Source organism: Eleutherodactylus coqui, chromosome 1 (genome assembly GCF_035609145.1).
Source record: "Eleutherodactylus coqui strain aEleCoq1 chromosome 1, aEleCoq1.hap1, whole genome shotgun sequence".
NCBI classification, from domain to species: domain Eukaryota; kingdom Metazoa; phylum Chordata; class Amphibia; order Anura; family Eleutherodactylidae; genus Eleutherodactylus; species Eleutherodactylus coqui.
Window position 1 is genome coordinate 219,627,294 of NC_089837.1, and position 20,357 is coordinate 219,647,650.

Below are 20,357 nucleotides of genomic sequence, written 5' to 3' on the forward strand. Positions count from 1 at the left end.
ATGTCCTGCGCCGATCTGATTGTCTGCGCATGCATTGCCATTTTAACTTAGGCGCACATGCGCAGAAGCCGACCAGGTAATCGGGGGACATCACAGAGGATGGGGGTGAGTAGTTTCAGTCCCCCTCATGGATGTGATCTAACTTTTTAAAACATTTTACTTTCTTCTTTGCCAATCTCATTACTGAACCCCGTGAATCCCCTCATGACTGCTCCATGTTGTCGGCTACCTCCAGGAACCGACAGCATGGAGCTATTAAGTCCTCAGCCCACGTGGCTTTAATCGTCAGGGGATGCATGTTTTTATGTCCTTGAGGATAAAAGGCCACAAGGCCAGGACACGAAAAGGCAATGGGCCCATCACTAAGGGGTTAATGGTGTACAATTTGAGTACTATACGCATAATCTTCAGGATTTTAATGGAAGCTGTTGACAACTATGGGGCCTAGCAGACTCTCAGTACAGATCTGCTCTGGGTGTATCAAAAAGTTTATAGGATTTGTTTGTCAATAACATGCTTTTTTAACCCCTTAATGACATGGACTATTTTGGGTTATATTTGCACAGGACTAGAGATGAGCGAGCGTACTCGGAAAAGCACTACTCGCTCGAGTAATTTGCTTTATCCGAGTATCGCTGTGCTCGTCCCTGAAGATTCGGGTGCCGCTGCGGCTGACAGGTGAGTCGCAGCGGGGAGCAGGGGAGAGCGGGCGGGAGAGAGGGAGAGAAAGATCTCCCCTCCGTTCCTCCCCGCTCTCCCCTGCAGCTCCCCGCTCCGTGCCGGAACCCGAATCTTCAGGGACGAGCACAGCGATACTTGGATAAAGCCAATTACTCGAGCGAGTAGTGCTTTTCCGAGTACGCTCGCTCATCTCTACACAGGACGGGTTACTATTGGTAGAGCCAATGTTGGAACTGGGAAGAAAAGAGGGCTGGAAAAGGAAATGGGTCACTTTGCCTTGGCCGGGTTAAATGCAGGTCTAGGGTAGCAAACTAAATTCTTGCCTTGCATAAACGAAAATCAGTATTTGTGGGTTAACTGTCAACAGTTTATTAATTCATTTCACAAAAGTTTCACAAATACATGTGCATAAAAAAATCCACTATTTATTTCTTAAACTCTTTTTTTAATTCTCCAACATAAATATTATTCAGGTGGTATAAACATGGCAATAGCCTGCCAGAGAGTAGAGAGCGCCGAATGCTATGTATTAAAAAAGTGGTGAGAGATTACCCACAAGTACTGGAAAATCAACTTACATTATCCCCTGAGGCTAAATATTATCATAGACCTCAGACTATGAATTGGGAGAGAAAGGAAAATATTTGTAAAATTTTTTCCACATTTGTTAACAACAGGCTTTATTTTTCTGTTTCTCATTTTTTAATAATATTTAGTAAACCTAGAAATATTAATTTTTGATGACTGGAGACCCATAACATTCGGGCTACAGCAGCCCTGATTCAGCGATCAGAGCAAGATACTCTACAGAAAGCTTTTTCAGAACTGCACAATAACACCTATTTTGAAAATGGCTTTATAACAATATTTCTAAGGAAAATTGGCATGTCTGAAAATACAATAATGCCTGTATAGAAGGGACTTTACAGAAGGAAAGAAGCCAATCAAAAAAGAAAAATGATAGCTTGAAAGATTTGCAGTCCATGTCTTGAGACTGCCCTCAGTTTCTGGTACCTTCATTGTTGGTTAGAATAAATGCATTAAATGTATGTGATAGTGTTCTTGGGGTTCTTAATTGACTTCACAGTTGATCTAGAGAAAAAGAATGACAATGAAATACATCACAAAAGCCATAATTTTACTATTATGCCGTTCTCAAAATGATTTCAGAAACAAACAAAATCAATACTTATGTTTTATTTCACTTTTGTGTTTTTTTTGTTTAAAATAGCACCAATGTAGCTATACACATTGAGTAGCCAAAACGTTAAAGCAAAGTTAGCTGAAATATTAATTATCTTGTGAAATGGCACCCGCCAAAGGGTGTGATAAATTAGGTAGCAAGGCAGTTAGTTCTTCAAGGTGATGTGTTAAAATGGACAATTGTAAGGATCTGAGCAAGACAAAGGCCAATATTGTGATAGCTACACAACAGGGTCAGAGCTCGTCCAAAGATAGGTCATCAACATCAGATTGGCAGCAGTCTGACACCCATGCCAATCAGCTATTTTTACAGCGGTCTCGAATAATACTGCAGGCTTAGTCCCTTAGTTCTAATATTGATGATCTATTTTGAAGAAAGTTCATCAATAGTTTAGACAAAATTGGATTTCAGTTACCTAAATATACTAAGTGAAAAAAATATGACATAATTGACAGAATTTATGCCCAATAATAGAAATGATAGCTAGCAATACACACTAAGGTTTTATTCACACGAGCGTATATTGACCGTGCTTTCATGCCTGGTCAATATGTGATGCCCATCTGATGCATTAGTTTACAATGCATCAGTTTACATGGGCGTATTGCCGCGGTATAGTTGCTAAGCTTCCGCCCCATCCTGCCTCCTCCCATTGCTTGCAGCCAACAAGGGGCGGAGAGGGGGCAGGAGCTTAGCATAATAGCTCCTGACCCACCCTCTTGTCTTGCCGGCAAGGGGGCAGAAAGGGGGAAAGCAGTTTAGCTAAACTAAACTATCTCAGCCCGCTCAATGGCAATCTGGGCTGTGCGCATTTGCTCCAGACCTGAGCTGTCTGCATGGGCACAAACGTCACACTTGTGCACCCATTTGCACATTTTTACGGCGTCGGCGGGCACACGTAACAACGCCTACACTCCTGTGAATAAGCCCTATGGGTTAGATAAATTGAAATCCATGGCAATGGTTGGATAAACTTGTTACAAACCAGCAGTCAGTTCCACAGGTATGTGGATTCAGTTCTGATGTGTGGAGACAGGAAAACATAGTACAAAGCCAATGACCATTTAGGTTTTTTTCTGCCAGGCTGTAAATTTTTAATTTAGTCCAATTTTGTATTCTAAGCTTGGCATGGTTGGGGGCTCAGGTATTCTGTCAGAATATTCATTCATTTTGCTGCTGGTCATCAATTTCATATTGCCAATCCAAGCCTTCCAAGTAAAAATTCAATTAATTTTTGGATTTTTTGTTACAAATGTCCAATTGTGATCATTAGATAATGGCCGGACACCTAAAAAGCTAGAGCAATATTGTAGGAATAGGTGTTGTATACTTTGAACATGGCCTCATAGTCCTGAAAGCTTTTTTTAACCACAAAGCACATTAGTAAGGGTGTTGTGGTCCGCCGGTGTTAGTCACCTGCGTCTATCCACTTGCCCGCCTATGAAGCATGTTGTTTTATTTATTTAAGTCAAGTGTTGAGGCACATTTGGTTTGTATACTTCGCATTATAGTCTATTTGCCTTTATTTTCTGTGTTCAAATTTTTCATGTTAAATTTTTTCTTGTACCTACGCACGAACATGCAATGTAAATGTACGCCAGTTTTGGAGCTGACCAGCGAATATTGTTGGGGAAACAGATGCGATAGGAGGAGTAAACTGTGCATCCTGCATCATATGTGCGTGCCCCACCCCGCGCACTAACCGTGCATCCTCTGCGTGCCTGTTATGCTGGATAGTGCCTGGGCAGCGCCATTTTGGATCATAAAACCGAAACCAAAAGATGTCTGGCTAAACATCATCCCTGGGATGGCAAGAAACTCATCTGCTGGTCCAAATGATGGACCAGCTCAATTATAATGGCAAACATGGATCATACCTGCACCTCCACAAGCATAGGACAAGGATATTGAGGAAGATCCCACCTGCAATGGCGCGGAAGAATGGGACTGTGTGGGGTCAGCTTCAGTTACAAAAGAGGTGGAGCAACCTCAAATTAAAGGACTACCAGCGCCTGCAGAGCATCCGGTGTGCACTTCATTGTTTGGAAAGAGGTAACACGAGTGTGTGTTTGGGTAAAATAGGAAAGTGTTGGCACTGTGAATATTTATGGCATGGCTTATGTGCCTTTAGCCCTAGTACAACACATAAAAACTACACTTTAGGGACAGGAACATACTGGTGCATACTTGTACCTTGAACCTTGTTGCATGGAGTCTGAAGTGTGGGACACCATGGAGGGTGTATGAAGCAAATCGTAGAGCCAGACATCACACGACTATCCCATGACCATGCCCATGAGAGTGTACTTTAAATGTATCCATAAGGGTTCTTCCTTAAATATGTAAATTTTTCAGCAGTAAAAACAACATGCCTTCATGACAGCCTTTGCCAATGTGGGAGAATTTTTAGAAATGTCCATGCCATATAGTCTGTGTCCATTGTTCATTGGATATTTCGAGGCCTTCCTTCAACATGTTATTACAAGCCTGCTGCTCTTGTGTTAATTCTGGCTAATTTTGTGTTTACTTTAATGTCCCCACAGAAGAGTCACAAAGTCATAGGGCGGAATCTGGGCAGGCCAGGCCTTCAACACCCGGTAAGTGTTAAATACTGCATAGTAATACAAAAAAACATACTGCCATGCTTACTAAATTATAGGTTTTGGCCAAATTTTAAAACAATGCCTTGCTCTCCTTGTCAGCAAAAGAGCCCCTTGCCAGTGATCCACTATCAGCAGAGGGTTCCCCTCTCGGGCTGGTTTCTCTGAGGTCCCCACAGCCTCTGGTGGAGGTGGAGAGACCTAACTTTGACCCTTCCCGCCCTGTGACAGGTAATTGCAACACACAGGTTACACACTGGGGCCTGAACAAATAACCATCTTTGATAACAGTAGGAGAGGCATCCAAAAGTCTCCTTGAATATTTGGCAGTCAAAACACCACACAGTTAAATTAGTAAATGCCTTTTCAGATGTTTCCTACTTTTTGGGCTAAATGAAATAACATTAAAGGCTGAAACAAATGTGTATTTGTTGTGTTGTTAGGACTCCTTAGTATTTTTTTGTTTGGACCCACAGTGTGGTGAGATGTTCCCGCTGAGAAGAGGGTGGCCTGGTTCTTCCACGAGATCCATCTGTGTCACCTGCAGATCGGTGTGCTGCAGAGTAGCCTAGATGGACTCCGGGAGCGCCTGGCCAACCTCCATCAGTGGGGAGTACATCACTTCCCAATGATGGAGCAGATGTCGCTCCACCCACCTTCCACTTCCCCACAGTCCCCGTCCACACCATTGCCCTTAGATCTTACATTGAATTTGCTTGCAGGGGTGCAGAAAGGCCCCTGCGTTGCCATCGTTCCGGCTGGTCCATCATCTGCATCAATAAGCTGGGTTTCATACCGTCACAAAAGAGGGTCATGTGTTCTTTATCAAAGAGATTTGAGCCACGCTGGCTCCGTATTTATACACACAAGTCTTATAAATATTTTTATAGTAAAACAAGCTAAAAGAATACATGATGTTGTCATTTATTTATTACAATCTTTTATGATTCCACACAATAGGACCCTTTTTTCTAAAAACAGGGACGTCTTTCAGATGCCACAAGTAAAATGCTTTCTGGAAGACACATCAGGTGAAGTACACATATTTGAGGGGGGAGTATATTGACCCTGGTGAACTACATTATTTGAAAAAATAATAAATCAAACAAATAAAAACACAATATGCCGAGTTCCACTCCTAGACACAACTTGTGTACCTTGTTTGGCCCTTTATTTTTTCAAGAAAAGCCACTATGGCTTTTAACATAGACAGACTTTTATGGTGGGTGAGTGCTTAGAGCTGGTAAGCATTTTTGCCCTGGCAAAATAATGTACTCAGGTCAATAGATGGAGTTCAGATTGAAAAACATACATAGTTTAGAGGGGACACAGTCCATTTATCCAATAAAAGGGCAACATGTAGGGCACAATAGTCACAGTTAACACATGCTTACAATGGTGGTCCAGCTGACAATACTTGAGCTTCTGCATATGCAAGGTGTGGGTAGTCTTGGCACTTCACTAAGGAATTAACAATTTGTCCTCGCATGGCAAGCATTGCTGTCTGCAAAAAGGTGGACTATATCCGATAAATGTTCCAAATCGTGAACACATGATTTTGTTAAGACAACCAGTAAGCAAATGCAACACACAGGTTTGACCTATGAAAAAAACAAGGAAAATATTAGAAAATCCTCCCCCAACAAACATTGCCATCAAACATATCTCTGAAACATATATTGTCGGTTAGCGATTATTTGATAAACACTATCGGTAGCACTTACTTTTTTCTTGATGTATGTAAGGCCTCCTGTCCACGGCCATTGTAGAATAGCACCAGCGTATTCCACCCCAGGGGACGAGGGGGGAGCCCTGTCAAGTCTCAGCAGTGAGTCTATTCGACAGATAGGCTCGCCGCGGAGAATCGCGGCATGCCGTGATTTACATCGCGTGAGTGGAGAATCAGAGAAAATATGTGTGTCAGGAATAGCGCTATAGGTGTATAGTTTCCAATATATTTGTATATATATGTGACAGCGATGATTATGAGTTTCAATGGTTTCATGCTCATTTTTACTCCAGCTTCACATCGCAGAGAAGAAATCTGCAATATCGCTCAGTGTTTTCAATAGGGCCAGCGGCAGTCCCCATACTCACCTCTACGGATCCGTTGTGCGTTTCCCGCACCGACGGTGGGCAGTGATGCGTAATCATGTGATACTTCCGCTGTGCTCACAGTGGAACTATCACGAGACGGACGTCTTCCATTGACTACAATGGAAGCTGTTTTAGAACATGCCATGATTTCTTTCACACTGTGGAATTCTGCTGTACAGTTCTGCAGCATGAACATTGAGCTATTAGGTTCAATAGAACCTAATAGCTGTGAGATAACACTGCGGATTTCCGCCATGTGAAACGAGGCAGAGATCCTTCCATGAGAATTAGCCCTTAATCTGGAATCAGAGGAAGGCCTGGAATCAGAACTCTGCCTTAGGCTGATCATTTCCTCCTTGGTTTCTTTTGCTCTTTTTCTGGAATCTGGAATAGAATCTTCTGTCTGAATAGTCTTGAAATCCTTCTCTGTGATTACCTCTTCATCTTTATGAAAAAGGTCTAAAACTTCTCCTAAAAGAGATGGGAAAAGAGAGATTCTTTCCTTCTTTATTTGCTTCCAAAATTTAATCCAGTTGAGACCCGATCAATCTTCCAGGCTCAAAGGGAAGGGCGCAGAAATTGCTTTTAGAAGGAACATTACCCGGCCGGGGCCTGAGCCATATATCCCTATTGGCTGACTTTGCAACTGCCATATTTTTAGATGCTATACACAAAACATCTAAAGGAAAATTAGCGATGTAATCAACTTTAGGTTTGTGACTTGAAGCATTTCACCTCTAGGGACTCCGTCTTGACTAAGCTAGACTAAGGGCTCTGGATACAGGCACAGTGGAAAGAGCCACCGTACTTAGATGATACAGATTGCAATGGAATTTTTTAAGGAGGTTATCAGCATTTCTGTACATTGGGTCTTTCAATAGAGAAATGTCATGTGCAGGATAGTTTAGCTACAGCAGGATCATATTTGCTAGGAGATTCCCAATTTTCTGTCTTAGAAGGATCTAGTTTATATATCATCTTGAATCTTAACCCAAGACCCAATTTCTTATCTGATCGTTTACACTTGGTTTGTATAATGGTTTTCTGCACGTACTAGCTTGACAGCACTCGTGCCTTCTTCTTTGGAATGTAGAACAAGTTTTCTTGATCTTGAGAAGACGCATTATTCTTATTTGCTTCCATAATCTATTTAACTGATTTAAATTAATTTATCAGCGTGTTCTTTCTTGAAAATAAAATTATCTTCAGAGATCAGCGCATAAGAGTCTGAACTTTCGGATGCACTATTGCTGAAACTCCTATCCTAAGAAGATGATTCTACATAATGACAGCTTTGGTTTAAGTTTTGTTTCTTTTTTTGGTGACCTAGCTGTCATTTGCCTCTTCAGCCATGGAAAAAAAAATGTTAGCTTCCTTTTTCATGACCAAATTGCCCTGAGGAACTGAGCAGGACATATATCAGACTAATAAATCATCAGGCAAAGGATTGATACAGCTTGTGCAGAATTTCCTATTAGGAGACTGCTTTTTGTGTTTCTCAGGAGGTGAATTCACTGTCTGAATGAGACATCGGTCTTCTGAAGGCCACCAATTCTGCCATGGCTGATTGATTAGCAAGCCATGCCTGTCAGACCATAGAGTAATATAATACTATGGTACTGTTTAATTGCAAGTTCCTATAGGGACTTTAAAAAAAATGTGAAAATGAGTTTCAAAAGTTTTAATATTAGAAAACAATTAGGCCTTATTCACACGGGCTACAAAATTGCACAACTTTGTAGAGCTACAAAAACGCATGTATGAGAAGCCCATTGTTTCCAATGGGTTCATTAACATGATAGATGTTTTATAGTATGAAAGAACCTATTGGAAACCATGGGCTTCACATACATGCGATTTGTAGCGCTACAAACTTGTGTGATTTTGTAGCCCGTGTGAATAAAGCCTAAAATCCACAAAAGCCTCATCTCAATCCACCAACCAGCCCGGGCTCTCCGCTCTGCTAACGAAACCAGATTGAGCGCCCCTTTAATTCGAACTTCTCATTCCCGCCTCCAAGACTTCTCCAGAGCAGCACCGGTCTTCTGGAACACACTACCAAAGGCTACCCGAGCAATCCAGGACTCGCAGAACTTCAGGCGTGCTCTAAAAACGCACCTCTTCAGGGAGGCATACCAAATTCCCTAAACAAACCCCTCTGTACTCCGCCTGATAACATGCTCCCTAACCTACTGACTGCAATCCCTGCTAGCCATCATAAACCGGTCCTGCAGTCATACTGTTTCTGCCGTCACATGGCTAAATGTCTGACCATTGTCTATGTGTATATTACCCCTCACTCTCCACCTCGCCATACAGTGCACATCTCCAGCCCCTTTACCTTCTGTATCACCCCATTACTTGTAGTATGTAAGCTCGTTGGAGCAGGACCCGCACCCCTATTGTTTCCATCAATTGATTACTTTGTAACCGTGGTTCTGTAATGTTTGTACTTTTGTCTTTCTGTATCCCCTGTCTATGTAAGCGCTGCGGAATATGTTGGCGCTATACAAATAAAGTTTATTATTTATTATTATTATTATTAATAAAAAGTATTAAAGTTTTTAAATAAACCTTTCTCTTATATTTCTAATAAAAAATCAGAACAAAACATATTTAGTGTTGCTGTGTCTGTAAAGGTCTAATTGATCAATGTAATGCATTATAAAAATATAAAAGTTGCGGCTGTCAAAAGATGGTGACAGAAAATAATTTTAATACATTTTTTTAAGTAGTACAGCAAAAATAAATTTGGTATTGCCGCGATCATACTGATCCACTGAATAAGGAAAGCATGTCATTTTTGCCGCAGTGTGTACACCATAAAAACAAGACCCCTCCCCCAAAAAGATGGCACAATTTCGTTGCTTTTCCATTCCACTCTACTTAGAAATGTTTAACATTTTTTCAGCACATTATATGGTACAATATAGCTTTGAAAAGTTCAACTCGGCCCACAAACACAAGCCATCAGACAGCCATGTCGATGGATAAATAAAAGAGTTGTCATTAAAAGGGGGGAGGAAATAGCGAAAATGAAAAAAAAGGATAAATATACACTAGTAGGATGAATTGATTCATTCTTCCTGGTGTGGTGTCCTAGGGAGGGGACTGGGGATCACAAAAACCCTTCTGTGCTGCTGGAGGACAACAAGGAAACTAGCTTTTTGGTGGCACAGAATAGTAATATTTTGGCATAATATATATTTTTATATGTACCAAATATTTATTGTCTTCTACGACTAAAAGGGCAGATGGAAGCACCACAGGCAGCATGCAGGCAACCAGTATGGTTTCAAATGCTGGGGGAGCCCAGGGTGTCAGTGTGTTTCAACCTTGAGGTGCAGGGCAAGCTACCGGGCTTATTCCCCAGGATTTATGCATGAATGGGAGGTGTGAGCCATTTATTATACAAATAAGAACCACCATCAACAGTAATTCAGGGACCATAAACTTGTAATCCCTGATCAGGGTCTAGTTAAAAATGTTTGTGTACCTCTTGTAGCATTCCTGGCCTGACGACCCCCCCTTACAGTATTTCAAGGACCATAAAACTTTCACTCCGTTATCAGTGCCTAGACGAAAAAGTTTGTTTTCTGTTGCAGAATTCCTTTTAAGTGCAAACCAATCACGTCCATGTCTGTGCCTTGTCATAAGTATGTATGTCATAAGAGGGTTTAAATATTCATGCCTCTTCAGATCTATTCCATTTTTCACCTGACGAAGAACCCGAGAGGTTCGCAAGCTTGCTATTACATCATGTATTTTTGTTAGCCATTAAAAGGTATCATATCTACAAGAATACTTGGTTTCTTTTGCTGGGAAAAATCACATTTTGAATGGGATCATAAATATTCCACGACATGCAAGGTGCACACAATCCAGGGTTTCCCATTGAAAACACTTGCAGATCTGAAAATTTCTACTTCCCAGAAGTGATGCCACAAAAACTTCTTGCATCCATGGGACATTGCACATTTCTGAGCGCGATATCACGTGATAATTACGACCGCATCATTGTATAAAACAAAACCATTGATTTTAATAGTTTCATTTTCGCTATTGGCATTCTCACCCATTAATAGTAGTGGTGAGAAAAGATAGGACTTGCCCTATCTTTCCTGCATGTAGTACTAACTATGTGCGGGAAAGATAGGACAGGACCTATCTTCCTGCTGTTTTTTTTTTCAAACTCCTTCGCTATGGCACAGAGTTTGAATGGCCGGAGAAAAAAAAAGGCTTTTATGCGCAACTATGCTCCATAGAGGCGAGCGTAGTTGTGCATACAGCGATCTTAAACCAATCTAAAGATGTGTTTTTATATGCACTTATTTATTCACCTCTCCACTGCTCGGTATTTTCTAGTGTCCTCTGTGCTGTTCTTTCTCTGTGTGTGATACAGTAAGTTAGGAAGCAGAATCTGTAATTTTTACATGTGCAGTATATAGAAAACAGCACGACAGTAGTATTCTTCCACCAATTTAAAGACAACTGAGAATTAGAGGGCAAAATCATGATAAATTCAGGATACCTATCATATAATGGCCAGAAATAATACTGCTTTTTATGAACAGCACAGTCGATCAGTTTCCTGGCAGTGCTGGAGTCTTAGGTTTACATCTAAGAGCAACATCTGCATAGAGTTTGTATGTTCTTCCTCTGTTTGTATGGGTTACTCTCCAAAAACATACTACAAATATAGAGTGTAAACCCCCATGGGGACAGGGTGCAGGTAAGTAGTAACAGCCTTTGTAAAGTGCTGTTGAATGTGTATGCACTACATACATAAATAAAATGTACATACGTATGGCAGCTTATTCTGAAGTCAGGTATGCTTTAAGCCTGCAAATATACAGCAGTTCCTGCTATGTATTACTATCTTCTTGTAACTTGTATTTCATTATAAACCCTTTGGTTATAGTTTTATGTTTTGTTCCTGGCATCAAGCTTTCTTCTTATTTACAATAGCTGTGTTTTGTTTTATCTTCTCATCAAGGCCTGTTGTGCAGAGCTGCATTGTGTTTTCTTCTCCTCATTAGAACCTCATCGTAGCCGCCAGCATCACTAGCAGAGGAATGTAAGCCATGTATGGAAAGAACATTTTGAATACAGCGGTCACTCACATTACAGTATTAATTGGTTCTGGGACAAACATTTAAAATATTATGTCTTGAAACTATAACTACATGCAAAACTGGTAATTGGTTTTGAAGACTCAAAATGTCAACTCAAAATAAGAAAAAAATGAAGATTAAAGAAAATATTAGTTACTAGCTAAAATACCCGGCTCTGCCTGAGTTAATTTGGTACAGGTGTTTATGTGTTGTTCGCATGAAAAATTTTATAAAGTCATGGTTACATCAGAGGAACCGAGGAATAAAATATGTATACACATAGAGGAGAGTTAGATTATCCTCAGGCTGCATGTTCCAATGTCCCACTGCAGAATGTGCCACCCCTCCCACTCTCCTCACTATTTACCCTTAAAGGTAACACCCCTTTTATTCTAATTTAACCCTAGACTGCAGGTTGCAGCCCTTTCTTAGCCTTAAAGGCATGCTCCATCCCTGCAGTTTATGGCTGCTTCCTTGTGTACTTTTACAGCTTTTCAGTATATACACAGAGGTCAGTTAGATTATTCTCAACATATACACAAAGAGGTCAGGTAGATTTTCCTCAGTATACAAATAATTTACCTAGGTTTTATGGTTTTTAAAAAAAGAACTCTCTCATGTATCGCTGATTTTTGCATAGTTTTTCAGGCTTAGAATATTGAAGTTGTGACCCCTTTACTTTTTCTATTTAGGATGTAAACAATGGTCATGGCAAATTTCACATTTTTGTGGTACAAATGTGTGCTATTAGTTACATTACATAAGGGGGATCACTTACTTTCATGCTTAGGATCAATAATCAAGTTGTGACCCATTTAGTTTTCCTATTTATGACCTAAGCAATGGTTGTGCCAAACTTCACATTTATACGAAACCGGGAAGTTAGAGAATTAGATTAGGTACATAACATAGGGGGTCACTTACTTTTGCACTTAGCATTGAATAATCAAGTTGCGACCCCTTTACTTTCCCTATTTATGACCTAAAGAATGCTGGTGACAAATTTTATGTTAGAATGACACCAGGAAGTTAGAGAGTTAGTTTAGGTACATTACATAGGGGGTCACCTAGTTTTGCGCTTGGCATGGAATAATCAAGTTGTGACCACTTTACTTTTCCTATTTAGGACCTAAAGAATGGTGGTTCCAAATTTCAGTCTGTACGACACTGGGAAATTAGAGAATTAGTGGTGAGTCAGTCAGTCAGTCAGTCAGTGAGGGCTTTCACATTTATATGTATAGATCTGTAAGTCAGAAATAGTTAGTGGGTTCTGTAAATCACTCTTGCTTCCTTAGGATCATACACTGTGTAAAAGTAAAAAAAGTAAAAGTGATAAGTAGTAGTATATGGTACTCTGAAGAGGCCAATCAGTGCATTCCCTTCATTATTACAGCTGTTTTACAAATGAGATCGCCATGCTGATTGACTGAATCTTCCTGAAGGAACGTATTCTGCCATTACATATAACATGGTGGAACCAGTTCCTCCTATTCAATGAAAGCCTGCTGGATAGGTACAACAATACACATCCATTTGTAGGATAATACTGTTCTCTTTTGTGGTAAACTACATTGTTTAATATCTGAAAAAGCTGAAATTTTTATTGAAAAGTGCTCTACAATGTTAATAAACGTCATATAAATGCAGATGTCAATTGTCACTTATTTCCCAACAAAACATTGATCAATTAGGTGGTGGCACATGCAACAATGCAATGTTATAACTTTTGATGCTTTTATCCTTTTGTCTCTTGTAAGTATAATTAAACATGTGGCTTTTGCAGAGCTGTCATACCATGTTTTCCCCAAAATAAGACACTGTCTTATATTAATCTTTGCCCCAAAAGAGGCACAACATCTTATTTTCAGGGGGTGTCTTATACTTACCTAGCCAACTGTGTCCTGATGCCTCGTGACTGTCCTCTGTGCTGACAGCATTCACTTCCTGGTAACACTCACTTGCTGGAGGCGGGGTATTCAAAGTCCTGTTAGTTACCAGGAAGAGAATGCTGTCAGCGTGGAGGACACGGCAGCCTGCCGCAGCACTGGAGACCAATGCGATGGACTGGGATACTGACGGCTGGGTGAGTGTTGCTGTTTATATATTTTTTTAATTGTAGCTAGGGCTTATTTTCAGGGGTGGTTTATATTTCAAGGCCCCCTCCTTTATCCAAAAATCAGGGTACGGCTTACTATTGGGGTAGGTCTTATTTTCGGAAAAGCACGGTAATACTTCAGTACAAACAATTTGGGTTTTTCCTGTCTTCCTATATAACGTGAGAAAAGGAGTGGTGTACATTTGCACTGCAATTTATGCTAGTTCTGGCTTAAATGATAACAAAAGTGGTGAGCCACAAGAGGCCACACTCCTCCCTCTAAGTCCCACCCATCTTCTGGGAAAAAGGCTGAGGTGACATAATACATTTTTGCACACATCACTTACTCCAAAATTGCAACTTTGTAAAACCCCAATTTTGGTGCAAACAGGTGAATAAATAACCCTCACAGTGTATACAGGTTTCCAGGCTCTGGCTGTAGACAAAACTGTTCCCATTCAATAATAAATAGAGATATTAAAAATATTTAGCAATGAATGAAACTTCATTTATAAAAATCATTTTAAATAGCTCTTTGATTCATATCTGTTGAGATATTGTCACGGTGTGTCACCGCTGCTGACCATCAGTCCCATGGTGCTCAGCACTTCTGTGCTTCTGCTCTCTCCCAGGGCTCTGCTAAGAGGGCTGTGGGTGCTCCCGTCCCTTCTCTTATAGGGCCAGCACATGCTCCCTAATTCCATCCACTACCAATCTCCATTCAGAATCTGCTATACTAGGCATCCTAGGCATACTATACTAGGCATGAAGGATACCTAAGCACTTGCTCTCAAATCCGTTGTGATAAAGTCCCAGTTCTGCGTATTCTTGGTTTTGACCAGTACCTGTTTTTGACCGTTGTGACTTTAGTGCTTCCTGACCTCGACACTGTGTTTCTGAACTCTGCTACTGTCTGCTCTGACCTTCCGCCGAATTCAGTGTCAGCAACCACATAACCGAGATGATTAGAGATGAGCCCTCTCTCTCTCCCTCTCCCCCCACTCCCCGCTGCAACCCCCCACTCACCCACGGCGCCCCCCGAATCTTTTCGCCCGAGTACGGAATTACTCGAAAATCGCGGTACTCGGGCGAAAAAGGGGCGTGGCCGAGTACGCTCGCTCATCTCTAGAGATGATGTATGTAACGGCTTTGTGACCTCACAGCAACGCCGGTACCCCAAATGGAGATGTTAAGCGTAAAAACCGGGATTCCCGAGATGCTGCCTCCTCAGATAGCCCACAGCCAAACCAATGTGTGACAAGTTGGATCCACGTCCTTCTGCCTCACAGATATATTTATTAAAAACTGCAATACCTTTTACTGATTCTACCATAACAAAAATTAGGGAGAGCGCCATAGCCAGAGGAAGAAAGATAAATATATGGGATTCTACTTACCAGGTGTCAGGCGGAGCAACAAAAAAACTTTTTGTGTCCCGCCTGCACCGGGAATCCAAGTTCACTTTTTCTAAGGTTTCTTTGCTGAAGGGTCTTCTTGTTTTATCCAGGAGAGTAAATCTATGTGTATCTAATAATACTCCACCAAACTCTCCTGGAGAGCAGCAGCTTATAGAAATGCCCCAAAGTTTAAAATAAAAATATATGGGGAATAAATAATAAATAGGAAAAAAAGAAAAAAACTTTCTTTATAGCTGCACTACAACATTAACCCTTAGGTAGATAAGGGAATAAGCCTTTAAAAAAACCTTAGTTCAATAGAAAGCAAATATTTTTATTCCCCACACAACAATCAAAATACAAGTAAATCGTTAAAAGCAACGCGTTTCTGCGTCTAGCTGACGCCTTTATCAAGCTTATAGTAATCCTCTTCTAACACACATATAAATACATAGACGGCATACCTTAATCACCAGTCCCGATAACGTACATCTGATTTCTTCCCCTGCATCATGACGGACGCCAGTCTCCAGCATGTGTAGTGAAGGCGGGGTTCCTCACTAGCCTGTCTCCGTCATCTCACAGAGACCAGAATGCTGCCCATGTGATCACTCTTACGTCGGCAGCATAGTTTCCATAGCAATAAAAATAAAAATATTTGCTTTCTATTGAACTAAGGTTTTTTTAGAGGCTTATTCCCTTATCTACCTAAGGGTTAATGTTGTAGCGCAGCTATAAAGAAAGTTTTTTTCTTTTTTTCCTACTGATTCTACCATGTGTTTAGATGAAAGAGAAACACATTTGCACATAGGACAGTATGATCCAAAAAGAGGAGGCAGTAATATTTGCTTGAGTAACCAGTAGGGCAGAAATAACCTGAAGCCTAAAGGTTGGTTATTATTTTATGAGTGTAGATGATGAAAAAGAAAACTGCGAGTTGCAGGGTTTGAGCTGCCTGAATATATTTGCCGGTGCCAGTACACAGATAAAACTTTTCATGCACCATAAATAATTAACATTTCTCTGCACTCAGATTTATCCATGCTCTAATAACTTCATCTAAGAAACGATAACGTATTCTGCATATTTTTAATCATGACTCGGGATTCTCAACATTTTCCACTACAGTAAACCACAGTGTATGACTGCAGTACAGGGGAAGCTTCTATAAGGTGGGTTTATAATACGAGATGCCTCTATGTTGTATTCATTACCAGAGATAGTCTGATTTATATTAATATACTCCTTTTAGTGGCACCTATAGACCCGTTCATCTTGACCTTCTTGTTGAGGAGTAAGATGTAAGAGCTAGGCCTAGTTTATGCATAAGCCAACAGAGACAAGAGTAAAGGCCCATTTAGACACAACGATTATGGCTCAAAAGATGTCTTTTGAGCAACTTTTGAGCGATAATTGTTGCGTCATTTACATCGCAAGATGATCACTCAAACATTGAGCGATCACCTTGCGCTCCAAGTGCAGCATGCAGAAGACAAGCGGGGCCACTTGTCTTCTGCATCCAGCTGTTCCCCACTCAGAGTAAAGGATGCAGAGCGCTCCGAGCAGAGGATGCATGAGACAAGCGGGGTGTCCTCACCTGTTTTCTGCATCCAGCTGTTCTCTGCTCGGAGCTCCCGTCTGTTATACAGCCGAGCGCTTCGAACGGGGTATGGAGAACAGAGCTGGACCGCTCTGTTCTTCATACCCAGCCTGTCACAAGGGAGCGGGATACAGCTGAAACAATAGTATCAGCTGTATCCCGCTGTGAATCCCTAATTCTCATCGATGTCTTTCAGCATGCTGAAAGACAACGATGAGCGATGGCATAACGAAAACTGCACGATGTCAGTGCAGTTACACACACGATTATCACTCAAAAGACGGCTTTTGAGCGCATTTTGAGCGATAATCGCTGTGTCTAAATGGGCCTTTATGCTTAGTACTATGTCATGCACAATATTTCACAAATAGTCTTTGTTGGGAGAAAACAAAATAATAAAAAAAACTCCTAGATGAAATTTTAATGGGTTAGAATTTGGGAGATTCGCATAAATAGATAAGATGGTACAAAGATCTAAATGGACCAACCCTATCTGTGCCAGGTTTTGCTACCCAGGACAGTTGCATTTGTTTCCCACGGGTGAATTAAAGGTCCATCTGCTCAATAAGAAGACAACATTATTATAGTGAATGGTAGTTGGAGGGCCCTGTTACAGATTTGCATTCGGGCGTCCTGAAGCTTCTATTTACTAATTTACTAGTCACGGGCAAACAAAATGCTGCAGCACCCTGTACTTGCACTTAAATACATGCAAACCCTTTCTGTGGCACCAGCATACCGTACAGATGACTATGATTTTTCTCTCTGTCACATGAAGCAGAACTACTTAGCCAGTATGACACAGGCAAGAAGATGACAGTGGTATATGTAGGAGGATTAATAACAATTTAATGTGTCAACGTATTCAGAAGAAGATAGATCCATTTGCATATTGACCTCACATATATGCATTCATCCTCCGATTTCAGTTTTCTTGCAGAGACAAAAAAGAAAAACACGAGCATTTCTGAAATATCTGTCTTTTCTAGTAGGGCCCAACCATGTCTCTTCCTAAATATCCTGAGCTATAAAATATAAATAAAGCTAGTCCTGTATAGAGGCAAATACATCTAGACTCTGTTCACACTAGCATTGGCGCGTTCCGTTTCTCTGTTCTAGAATTTTAGTTTTTTTCCCCCCTTCAGCTCAATGGGTTTTCATAAAAAACAGAAAAGTTTCAGTTTACATCCTTTTTTTAATAGCTGCAGACTGCTCTATTTTCTTTCTACAGGAGCATAATGCATGCAAACTGCAGCCTTTCAGGTTTTATTTGAAAACCCACTGAGCTCAAAGGGGATGAAAGGAAACATTTATTTCTCTGCCCCAAAAACAGAATGGAGACACGAAAAGCCCCAATGCTAGTGTGAATGTGAACAGAGCCTTAACCAGTTTTTCCTGTTCATGACCAGGCATAGCTTTTTTAGTTCATGCGGGTTTGAAAGCTATGAAGGGTTTCCTTATTTAGTTGTTCAAATAATGTGTGTGTTTTTTTGTTTTTTTTGTGGTACATGAGACTTTATTCTCATTTCATTTTTGTTGGTTTTTTTGTGTGATATCATGGGAAGATATAAAAATCACTGGTGTTAGTCATTTTTATAGAGGGGATATATGGTTTTGGGGTGTTGGGGATGGGCCTAGAAGCTGCAGTTTGGGCTAGCAGTGGCTTTCCTTTTATTTTATTTTTTTTCTGTTTTATTTAGTTTTATCTTAAAAAAAATAAAAATCATTTCACATTGTTTGTCCGCTCCTGCAGCTTCCAAGACAAGAAGGGAACAGTTACAGGATGCCTTACAGAAGCTTGCTAAACTATATACACGGGTCATTGAGCTTCATGTGTACAGCAATCAGGAAGGCAGAGACTGGAATGAACAATCTTTGTCTTTTCTATAGGGAGTCCAGCTGTCTGATAGCTGGCTCCCCTCTGCTACAGCAGCACGATTAGCGTGCAGTTGCAGAGTCAGATGTGAATTGGCTGGATGTTTTAAGATGTTTGACAGTCTGCAAGTGGTTAAGTTTAAAATGCTTCATGAATTATTTTGAAAATACACTGCTCAAAAAACTTCAAGAGGTTTTCCAAGTTATTTTTTATATAGTTTTGGACCCCTGTGCCCAAAACTATATAAACGTAATATACTCCCAATGGTGGTGGACCACCACAGTGGAGCACTTGTGCCATGGCATTTGATAGGGGATGTCACCAGGCCAGAGGACCCAGTGACATCCAATATACTTGTCATGTGGGCTTCTAATGAAGAGGCTCCTCAGCAGGTTTTCGGGACATCACTGATGATGCGCCTGTTGGTCCTTCATTTGGCGGAAAGTAACCGCTGCAGCCAAAGTAAATAGAAGACCGGAGGAACAGAAAGGGCAGCAAGGAAGCAATGTGGCAGCAGGGAGTTAAGTAACACCTTTAATAAAACACTCAATTCACACATGGGATCTTGATAAACCACGGAATCTCCAAACTCTTTCATGCCCGCCACATGTGCTCAGTGTGAACCTACTCTCATCTGTGGAGAGAATGGAGAGCCAAGGGCAAACCTATCAACTCAGGTGTTCTCTGGAATGCCAATCGAGCTGCATGGTGAGCACAGGTCCCATTACAGGGACATCAGACCCTCATGTCACCCTGGAGTCTGTGTCAGACAGTTTAGTAAGAAACATGCAGACAATTAACCTGCTGAAGGCCATTTTGTAGAGATCTGGCAGTGCTTCTAATTCTTCGTGCACGAAGATGCAGAAACCAGTCTTGATGCTGGGTTGATACCCTTTTAAGTGTGCGATAAGAAAAAATAGAGCTCACCCTTTATAGCGGGGACCCAACAGCCAGGCAATGATAGCAGATGGAGCCCAAACCAGAAAAAAACGTCAGCTTCAACAAATAACAATGCAAATGTAATACAGTTAGCTGTTGAGACAGGCTGCGAGACCAGCCGAAACGCATCCAAATCCTTGACAACTTGTCTTTCATGATTTCTGTTCCCTGAAAATACAGATTTTAGATGTAAAAGCCTACCTACCTCTTTTTTACATGATACCCTTTTACTACCCTGCCCAGTTCTCCTTGTGTAATTGCCCATGTCCTGGCATCTGGTCCATGCTGTTTAGATTGTGCTAGAAGGCACAGCAAACCTCCTTGCGATGGCGCATATGGATGTGCCATCCTGGAGGAGCAGGACTGCCTGTGCGACCTGATTGGGCTGCAGCCTACTAACAAGGACACTAGCAAAACACTAAACTAGAAAAGAGGCAGTCAGGAAGGATATGCAGAGAGTAGGTAACTATTCCGTTTTTGGGTGGTGTCTTGCTGTTGCCTCTCCTGCACTCCTGTTCTCACTTACATTTCTACCAAAGGAGGTAAAATGTATTGACAGTTGCTTCTGCTTCCTAACTCGGCAGATGGATATCTATGAAGTCTAAGTAACTTGTGGTTATACTGTGATGTTAAGTGTTCCCTTCACTTTTCAGCATTGTATACAGAGCAAAAAATGTCACCCTAAAACACAGTGAACGATGCAATAAGGATTGCGATGGAGAATTTATTTTACAAATAGCCCACTAGAGGGCAG

At 41.0% G+C, this 20,357-nt stretch overlaps 1 long non-coding RNA gene across 1 annotated transcript; it reads right to left on the bottom strand.

The window, feature by feature from the left end:
* Positions 1-1,557: 1,557 nt before the first annotated feature.
* Positions 1,558-15,720, bottom strand: LOC136611358 (uncharacterized). Its single transcript, XR_010790254.1, has 3 exons — positions 15,653-15,720; positions 5,880-6,086; positions 1,558-1,773 (listed from the first exon to the last, which is right to left on the bottom strand). It is a non-coding gene; the product is annotated as an uncharacterized lncRNA (long non-coding RNA).
* Between the last annotated feature and the right edge of the window lie 4,637 nt (positions 15,721-20,357).